Below are 10,261 nucleotides of genomic sequence, written 5' to 3' on the forward strand. Positions count from 1 at the left end.
CCACAGCCCCTGCAGCCCAGCCCCTGCCCTCAAGGAGATGAGAGACTATGGCAGAACTGCCCAAAAGAAATACAATGGGAACCCCACCTGCAATTTTTGATTTTTTAATTTTCTAGTTGCCACATTAAAAAAAAAGTGAAATGAATTCATTTGGCCCAAAAGATCCAAATTTTAATGTGTAATCACTGTCACAGTTTTTCCTGAGATCTTTTTCACTCTCCCATTGATACAAAGTCTTAGAAATCCAGTGTGTATTCTTCACTCACCAGCCCAGATCAATTCAGAGGAGCCAGGTTTCAGGGCTCAATGGTGCTGAGTGGCAGTGAGTGGATAGGGGCTCAGCGGCTAGTGGACGGGAGCTTGGCGGCCAGTCAACAGGAGCTCAGCTCCAGGAGCCTCCTGCCTACCCCTGGGCAAGCAAGCGTATATATCACTCAGCACTTGGAGACTCATTCATAATCACTAGGACCACATCTCCAACTACCCCAGCAGCAGCGCTGGTTACAAACACCTACAGAATACTAATATGGCTCTGGGCAGTCTGCCCAGGTTACTTCTGAACTTGCACCAATCCCATGAGCTAGGGACCCTGGATGGTCTCCATGTGGACTGAAAAAGGAAGAGAGGCTCAGAAAGCTTAGGAGATGTGCTCTAGGTCTGGAGCTAGCAAGGTGCACTCAGGAAGCTAAGTTGCATCTGACTCAAGCAACACCAGCAATTATTTATTGAGCACCTGCTACATACCAATAGCGTGTGTTGAAAGATGAGCACAAATATACCAGGCAAGGTTCCTGCCCTCCTGGTGCTTTTGCCCTAGCTTACAGCGATGGGAGAATGATAACAGACAAGGAAAATTCCCTTCGGATGGTGATGATTTCAGAAGAAAACCGACTGCAGTAGGGGAGAATAACAGCAGAGGGGAGGTGGGCAACTACCTGGAATGGACAGGGTAGACCTCTGCAAGGCGAGGAAATTTAAGCTGAGACATGAAGGATGAAAAGACCATAGTTCTGGTGAGGGCAGGGAAGAGCATGGCAGACAGCAGGCAGCAAGCACAAACCTCAGAGCGGTAAGGATCCAGCATGTTCCAGGAAACAGTAGAAAGGCAACCGGGCCCCCATGGCAGCAGCTTCTCTGGAGCCATGGGGTGGGGGCCCCCCTGCCATTCCTCCTGTCTCAGGGCACTCCCACACCCCGGGCTTCGAAAATGAGAAGACAACAAACCATTCTCCAGATGTCAAGGACAAGTCAAGGCTGGAGGCTCCCAGCGCGGTGCCCCGCATGGGGTCCACACCCAGGAGCATCTGCTGAGTGGCTGAATGATGCCTGAGCAGTGAGAGGAGAGTCGTACCAGAAAGGAACCTGGGCAGCAGGGGCCCCAGGAAGAACATTTTTAACACTTCAAGCCTTGCTTCAAACACCATGCACTCCAGCCAAAAAGTGGAAACCACCCAAACACCCATCAAGAGATGAATGGATAATAAAACATGGTCTAGCCATGCCATGAAATATTACTCACCTATAAGGTGCTACAGCACTGACACCCACTACAACTGGGTGACCCTCGAGGACCTGATGCTGAGTGAAAGGAGCCCGTTGCAAGAGGCCACGTGTAATAGGGTTCCATTGATACATAATGTCCAGAATGGGCAAATCCTTAGAGATGCAAAGCAGACCACTGGCTGCCAGAGGCTGCGGGAGGGGGAAATGCCGAGGAGCTGCTTAATGGGGACAGGGCTTTCATTGCAGGCAAAGAACGTGTTTTGTAACTAGATATTTGTTGGGAAAAATGTTTGGAACTAAATGTTTGGCCTTGGTCGTTCAACTTTGCAAAGGCGCTAAATGCCACCGAATGGTATGCTTTGAAATGGTTCATCTTAGGTTGTGCCAATTTCACCTTAATTTTTTTAAAAAGCGGGGGTGGGAGGGAGAGGCGGAGAACTCTTTCAACCGAAGAGTCAGGATGGCCGCCGTTGCACATATCCCTGCGTCTCCGTAATCAGATAGGAACGATGGGCCTCCAGAAGCAACTGCACAGAACAGAAGAGGAGAGGGGACAAAGGCTCCAAAGTTAGGGGAAGTGGACAGCTACCACACCAGATCATTCCTCGCCTCCACTCCCCATAGCTCAGGGTCCTCACAGGCTGCCCATCCTGCAAAGGAAGCAGGACACCGTTCAGTGGTGTGTCCCACCCCTCCAGCCCTGAGGAAGGGACCAGGGGCCAGGCCAGGGCTCCCAAATCAAAACAAAGCCAAGCTGGTGGCACTGGGGCCAGAAGGCCAAGCCACCACATCCCTTGACCTGGCACACACAAGAGCATTACTGCCACATGGGCAGCCCTTGGCAGTCTCAGGATGGTCGCATACAGAACCTCTTTTCATTCCCTGGTGTGGCCCTGCAGCCAAGTCTGGGCCCTGGGGTAGGAAGAACAGCAGGAGGCCGCATCCACCCAGCATCTGGGTCCTCTGAGGTCTAGGTGGGAGCTGCAGGACACGTGATGGGTCCTGGGGATGCTTCCAGTACCTTGGAAAGGATAAAGGGGACACCACGGGTCTCCCAGAGAGGACAGACCTGATACCCCGTTAAGGTGTGGCTGCTCAAGGGAACAGCATCGTACCCACCATCTGCCACGTGAGCTGGGCCTTCACCTCTGCTCTTTATTTCGTCCCCTTCCACCTGATCTGCGGGCAGAGGGACTGGGGCTGTCCCTATTGAACAAAGGAGGCGGGCTTGTCCACCATCAGCTGGCAAGTGGCAGAGCCAGCATTCAAACGCAAAGCTGCCATCAAAAGCCTCCCGCGCTAAATTATGATGCCACTGACATTTGCCTTTTCCCCTACAAAATTCCTACAACGCAGCATGGGGTCACGGGTTAAGAGTGGGGACTGCCAGTCTGGGATGACGGGAACATTCTGGACTTAGATGGGGACAGTTACTCAACAATGTGAACACACTTAACTGCCACTGAGCAGTACACTTAAATATGGTTACCGTGATAACCATTATTAAATATTATATATACATGTAACACAAAGATGTTTTAAGAAATGATCAGGTACTAGGTCATTAAGAAACTGTCAACAGGGGCACCCGGGTGCTCAGTTGGCTAAGCAACCGATTCTTGCTTTGGGCTCAGAGCATGATCTCAGGGTCCTAGGATAGAGCCCTGCATCAGCTCCACACTCAGCAGGGGTTGGCTTGAGAGTCTCTCTCCCTCTCCCTCTCTTGCCTTCTGCCCCTCCCCCGCCCCGCTCACACAAGCGCTCTCTTTTGGTCTCTCTAAAATAAATATTTTCTTAAAAAAAGAAACTGTCAGTAAATTTTTAAAAATAGATATCATACAGAACATATTCTCTAAACATGGCAAAATTCAATTAGAAGCTAATTAAAGGGGCACCTGGATGGCTCAGTGGGTTAAGCCTCTGCCTTCAGCTCAGGTCATGATCTCAGGGTCTTGGGATCAAGACCTGCATCAGGCTCTCTGCTAAGCAGGGAGCCTGCTTCCCCCTCTCTCTCTGCCTGCCTCTCCACCTAATTGTGATCTCTGTCAAATAAATAAAATCTTTTTTTTAAAAAGAAGCTAATTAAAAATATATAAATCCCCCCCAAAAAAATAATAATGTGGACTGCTTGGGTGCAGTCCCTGCTCCCCACTTATGAGCTCTGTGACCCCCGCAGTGGGCTGTAAAGTGACAAACGCAAGGCACCTCCCTCTAGGCTTGTGTCCGGAACTGAATGAACCCAAATGGGGACAGCACAGACTGGGCAGGCAGAAAACTCCCAGCTGCAAAGGGCCAGGTAGTGTTTCTGGCTTTACAGGTGATGGCCACAGTGGTGAAACTCTGCCAACACAGCAGGAAAGCAGCCACAGCAACAGGTGCGCCAATGGGCGTGGCTGGGTGCCAATAAAACTTTATTTACAGAAGTGGGCATCGGGTTATAGGGTTGCCACTTGCCAACCTCTGGCACATACCCTGGCCTTGGTAGGTGCTTAACAAACGTTAACCGCTACAATTAAGAAAAATGGCATTTAACTCGATTCATTTCTAGAGATGAGTGAGAGGTAAAATACTTCCTGTTGCAGTCGCAAAAATAAACAGTAATACCGAAGACGAGAGCGGAGCCTCCATGCCCTCTGGGGCTCCTCTCTGCAAGCTCTTCCCCTCCCACCTCCTACAGGAGGGGCTCCTCACAGCATGAGGGTCCCAGCGCCCCACCCCCTGGTTCCTGCCCCTCCACGCTGGCCCAAGGTTCCTGGGCTGTCCACATGGCCTTCCAAAGGCCAGAGCAAAGAAAACATTTTTTTTAAGATTTTATTTATTTATTTGATAGAGAACACAAGTAGGCAGAGAGGCAGGCAGAGAAAGAGGGGGAAGCAGGCTCCCCGCTAAGCAGAGAGCACGATGCGGGGCTCGATCCCAGGACCCTGAGATCATGACCTGAGCCGAAGGCAGAGGCTTTAACCCACTGAGCCACCCAGGCGCCCCAAGAAAACATTTTCTGACAGTGTTCTGGGCTAGAAGGACAATGACAAACAAGGTCCCACTGCTGACCGGCCCTGGAGTACCTTTCCTGAGCCTCGGATTGCAGCAGCACTAATGGCTTCTACTGGCTTCAAGGTAACCGATTTCGATCAAAAGCACAGAGAAGCATCCTCTGATTCATTCCTCACATGGGTCCTGTAGGAAGGTCGACTTTCCATTACAGGGATCAGCATGTTCCACAGAGCAACACCTAAGTTCTGGAGCATAGGCGCTACCCCCTCCCCTCCGCTGCCCCACCCTGGCGAGTTCTGCCTCTGCCTCCCTCCACCTCCACCTCCAAGCTCAGTCCCTGTTTGTCAGGTGCCCACATAAGCCTTTCCCTAGAGGGGTGCTGTGCAGCTTCAGTGAGAAAGAATTCCCAGAAGGAATGGGAGTTTAAGCAACGATAGCTCTATTCCTCATGTGAGCATCCCAGGAAAAGGACCCGGGCATTGAACTTGCCCAAGGAGGTCGGAGCTGGTCCTCAGTGCAGCCCCTCCGACCCAGCCCAGTTCCAGCCCTGCTCACCTAGCTCAGCTAGCTCACCCAGCTGGTGCTGATGGTTTGTTCCTTTAAGGGGGTAAGAGTCTTCCTAGGAACTGGGTGGAAATCACTGTCACCACTGAGCAGGAAAGAAGCCCAGATGACAGAAGCATCAAAGGAGATGCTCGAGGCAGGTGGGTGGCCTTCACTAGTGCACGCTGAGCTCAGGACTCCTGCCCGCAGCCCTCAGCACCTTCTCCCACAAGCATGCACAATTCCCAGGAGCCAACACACACCCGCTCCCTCCATCACTCACTCCCATTTATGGAATGTGTAGCTTATTTGCTTGAGGTTGTTAGCGAGGGAGGGACACTGAGGGCCTCTGCTCTGGGTGGTTGCTCTGGGACAAAACCAAAGGACTGACTTTTGAAACACACACACCCCCGTCATCATGACCACTTATTCAGTGGTGCCTGTGCCCAGAGACAACACTCGGATACCCACACCAGCCATGCCACAGAGACCACTGTCCCCATTCTTCAGGAAATGGGAGGCTCAGAAAGGTTAATCCTATGGCCCAAGATCACACAGCCTTAAGGGATAGGACAAAGGTGAATCAACTTCAGAAGGCTGGCAAAAATGGCCTAAACACCCCAAGGAAACCAAGCAAGGAGACCCAGAACACGGTGCAGTCATCACCAATCTTTCTGTAGGAGGCACCCCATTTGGATTACAAAACCCAGGTGGGAGGCACCACCTTAGCCTCAGCCGGGAGAGGGTCAGGGCCCCGGTGGGCACCAGGCAGTGCCCCAGAGCCTGCAGAGAGGCAGGGTCTCATTCTCATGCCTTGCTCAGCAATTGTTCCTTCTGCCGCTCCTCTCCCAGCCCCAACCAACCCTCTACACCAAAAGGCCTCCATCCTGGCTCCTCACCGTGAAACCTCTGGCTAGGCCAAGCAGAGACCGTCAAGCTCTGTCCCTCCCTATGCACGTCCCTCTTATAGCACTGGCATGATTGATGTGGGCGTGACTGCCTCCCCAGGAAGGTGGAACCCCCCCACCTGTCCAAGAGGGGCTCCCCCTCAGACCTCACTGTGACCCCACTCTCCAGTGGCCAAGGTCTGCTTAGGGAAAAACTACACACCCACGAAACTATACATGGATAAATGTTCTAAAAGAGCACAGACGAGAGAACCCACAATCTATCCGGCAAAGTCAGGAAACACCACCAAGACTTCACAGGAGACCTGGGCCTTCACATATGAATAGTACTCCAGGCAGACGAAAGAGGGCACATCTCCCAGGAAAACCAAAAACCAAAACTGAAACCAAACAAAACCACAGTATGTGGGGAGAAGCCTAAGTGAGAAGACAGGCCTGGCAAACACAGAGGAAGCACATGAGGCTGAGACAGTGGGGCAAGGGAGAGAGGTGGGCCAGGGAAACCAGAATGCGAAGAACGTGTGAGGTCACAGAAGCTGCTAAGGATGGTTTGCAAAGGACAATGGCAATGATTGCATTTGTTGGGCCCACACCCTGACCCTTCAAGGGACTTCTCACTGGGACAAGTCTCAAGGTGGGAGTTACCGCCGTGCTCTGGAGAGATGCTCGGCATTACAAACCACGTGCAGTCATGCCCTCTCATGTTGGGCAAGCATCAGAGAGGGGTGCTGACCACCCCCATGCCATCCCCAAACCTCCTTATCCATCGGCTCATGGAAGTGCCACCCACCTGCCCCAGGTCTGGAGGAGAAGCCAGCATCTCCAAAGACCCACCCTATACCTGCTGGTCACTCAGTTAGCAGGAAGGGCCCCTCTCAGGTGGGATATGTACTGTGACCCAAGCCCTATGTGAAAGGCCGAGGCTTCCCCTGGGCTTCAAAATCTACTAATCTGGCCTGGGAGGCCAAGACCATCAGAAAGGATAACAGTGAGTCCCATTCTGCCATACATAGAAGCTCAGGCAGGGCAAGGGGTTCTCTCTGACCTTCATGGAGAAGAAGCTGGCCAGTTGAAGGAAGGGCGTTCCCAAAGAGGGAACAGCACAAGCAAAGGCCAAGGACGTGTGCCTGTGAATGTGCGTGGAAAGGGTGGGGGTGGGGGAGGACCAGCAGTTAGATACAGTATCTCTACAGTCTAAAGAGCCGGGCAGAGGCTGGCAGAGAGCCCAGGCCGGCCAAGCCATCAGGAGAAAGGCAGACTACGGTGTGTGGGGAGGGGTGGTGGTGTGTTGGGGGGGTGGGGGCGGGTGCTTCTAGGGCTATGCGAAAGACTCCAGCCTGGCAAGAGTCCTCCATCAGGGATGACGAGGCCGGATCGTCAAGAGCTCGCAGCAGGGAAGGTGGAGTGATGGAGTGAGGGGGCAGGCGGCTGGGGACGAGGGCATGGGCACTAAGGCAGGGCGTCCAGGAAAGGTGCCCGGTCCCCCGGAGCCAATCCTTGTGCGCCATCTCCAGAGGCTGCGTGCGCCCAGGGCGCGCCGGCGGGGCAGCAGGGTGGGTACCAGCCTTTCTTCCCAGCGCTTCAGCCTCCTCCCGGAGCCCACGTGGGCGGAGCAGCGCGGGGGAGTGCGTGGCAGCGGCCGCAGCGGCGGGTGCTGTGCGTGGGGCGGGGGTGCAGGCAGGGCTGCCCCTCCCGGCCCCCTGCCGCCCCGGAGCGGCCAGAGCTCCAACCTCTGCGCCACCTTGGCTGGGACCTGGGGGTACGCTGACTTACTCAGTGGGTAGGACTCCGAGGGAACCGGGCGGCCACGCCCCCCGCGCCACTCCCTGGAGGCAGCGGGTGGGTTCCCCCTCCCCCTTCTTGGCTCGGGGGCGGAATGGGGAGAGAAGTGGAAATAGGGGTGGCGTAAGGGAGAGAGGGGGGCTGGGGGCAGTACGGGGAGGGGGCCTATGAGGGAGGCGACGCAGAGTCCTCTTGCTGGGAGACGCTGCAGGGGGATTTGGAGGGGAATGGGGGATGGGGGATGGGAACCGAAGGATGGGGGACCACGGAGGTGAGACGCGAGAGCGGCAGGGGATCTGGAGGGGCGCGAAGGCTGGAAGAAGGGGAGGTGGGCGATGGGGCGGGGCGGCACCGGTCATTGCGTCCCCTGCCGCGGGGTCCGCCCATCGGTCGCTGGGTCCGCGGGCGCCCTTCGGCCAGGGCGCGCCTCCCGCCACCCCCCGCGGGCGCACCTGTACCCACCTGCTCGGCGCTCAGGCCCGAGCCGGGCAGCAGCTGCGGACGTAGCGAGCGCAGCCCCGCGCCGCATCCTCCGGCCGCCCCCTCCCCGCCCCGAGCTTACGCTGCCGCCGCCCCCGCCTTAAAAAGGACAAAACGGAACAGAAAAAGGTTGCGTGCAAAAAAAAGAAAGAAAGAAAGAAAGAAAAATCGTAATAAGCAACCGAGGAATACGGACAGATACGCGCGCGCGGCTCTGCGGGGCGGGGGTCGAGGTGCGGCGGCGCCGGTGACGGCGCTCGGGGCAGCCGGCAGCGCGTGCCGCACGCTCCCGGCTGCAGCTCCTGCTACCGCCCGGCGCCCGGCTCACGGCGAGGCTCCGCCCCTCCCCCGGGTCTCCCCTCCGACTGGCCTGTCCTCCTGCCAGTCAGGGGGGAAGGCGAGGCACTCGCCCCGCCCCCGCCCGGGGCCGAGGCTGGGAGCGGTTAGGCGGCAGCGGGAGGAGGTGTGGGGAGGCCTGAGCGTGCGCACTTGGCCGCGCGGCCAGCACCGGGGAAGGGCTGGGGTCCCGCGGCTGAGCGCCCCGTATCACGCGGGGTCGTGGCGCCCGCTGGGTCGGAGCTGCCTTGGACCAGGAGGAGTTTGCCGGCTGCAGTCGAGGCTAAAGTCCCCAGGAGGCTCATCCCTGCCCTCACCTGGGACTGTGACCATCCTAGGCCATTGGTGGTCAGGGAAGACATAACGGCCGAGCGACCTGTATTCTCCCCTTTGTGCCTACTGCAATCTCAGGGTCACAGGTTAAAGGAAACGTTGAAAGTGACACAGCAAGTGGCGGAGCCTTACCACTAGGCAAAAAAAAAAAAAAAAAAAAAAAAAAAAAAAAAATCCTGTCACCAAGAAATAGTGAAATGAATGATATATCTAGTAGAGACTTGAAGGAAGGGTAAATTAGTGAGGCAAAGATCCATTCTTTCAGTTTCATTCCACAAATATCGATTGGGCACCTACTTTGTACCAGGGACCCCTTAAGATCTAGGGATACTGCAGTGAACGGCAAGAAGGCCCCCGCCCTCCTGGATTTTATATTCCAGCAAAGGAAGGGAAAACCATCTTGACTGGAGGAAAACGTGGCATATTTGAGAATCTAAAGAAGAGGGGGTATCTCTGGGCTACAGAGAGGTGAGGAGAAGAATGGTGAGGATGGGGTGGGCAGGGGGAACAGAGGCCAGGATGTGTAAGATCTCCAGGCTGTGGGAAAGACTTTGGGGTTGATCCTGAGACTATCACACCAAGGAAGGTGGTCTGTAGGACCACTGTCGGGTGTGCGTATTTGAAACGTCCTGGTCTACTTCTTCTGCCTCTGGACCACGCAAGAGGCAAATACCATCACTTTCTCCTCACTAGGGATCAGGAGGCCCTGGGGCCCAGAACACATAGCAAGCGGCAACAAGGGAACCAAGAGTCTGACTGTCTCCAAAGCAGCCCTCCAGGTATCATGGGACCCATGGTCTGTGAGCCCAGGCTAAAGCTGCCATCCCCTCGACAGGCCATCCACGTTTGAGGGTCTTGGGGAAGGAGTTCCTGTGGCTTTCCAGAGCAGTAGTTACTGCCCACTAACCCCCCTCTGATTGGGCCAGGCTGTCTGGGGCTAGAGTAGGGGGTGGGAGGTATCCTAGCTTGGCCACTTACTAGCTAGTGGCCTTAGGCAAGTTATTGAGCCTTTGCTTTTCTCAGTTTCCTTATCTGTAAAATGGAGCTTAGAATAGTAACAATCTCATGGGTTTGAGTGGGGTTTAAATTAGTTAGTATATATGGATCTGTGTTACTTTCTGAAGGCTGCCATCAAACACTATCACATACCAGGAGGCTTAAAACAACAGAAAGTTACACTCTCTCTTCTTTTTTTTAAGATTTTTCTTAAAAGATTTTATTTATTTATTTGACATAAAGAGATCACAAGTAGGCAGAGAGGCAGGCAGACAGAGAGAGGAGGAAACAGGCTTCCCACTGAGCAGAGAGCCCAATGTGGGGCTTGATCCCACATTGGACCCTAGGATTATGACCCGAGCCCAAGGCAGAGGCTTTAACCCACT

General features: G+C 54.7%; 1 protein-coding gene across 1 annotated transcript in view; it reads right to left on the reverse strand.

Annotated features, from left to right (window-relative positions):
- JAKMIP1 (janus kinase and microtubule interacting protein 1) overlaps positions 1 to 8,241 on the reverse strand; it is a 128,228-nt gene extending 119,987 nt beyond the window's left edge. The window contains exon 1 of the mRNA XM_044226236.1: positions 8,193 to 8,241. The gene's annotated coding sequence lies outside the window, so the exon portion shown is untranslated. The remainder of the gene's footprint in view (positions 1 to 8,192) is intronic.
- Between the last annotated feature and the right edge of the window lie 2,020 nt (positions 8,242 to 10,261).

Source organism: Neovison vison, chromosome 11 (genome assembly GCF_020171115.1).
Source record: "Neovison vison isolate M4711 chromosome 11, ASM_NN_V1, whole genome shotgun sequence".
Classification (NCBI taxonomy): Eukaryota; Metazoa; Chordata; class Mammalia; order Carnivora; family Mustelidae; genus Neogale; species Neogale vison.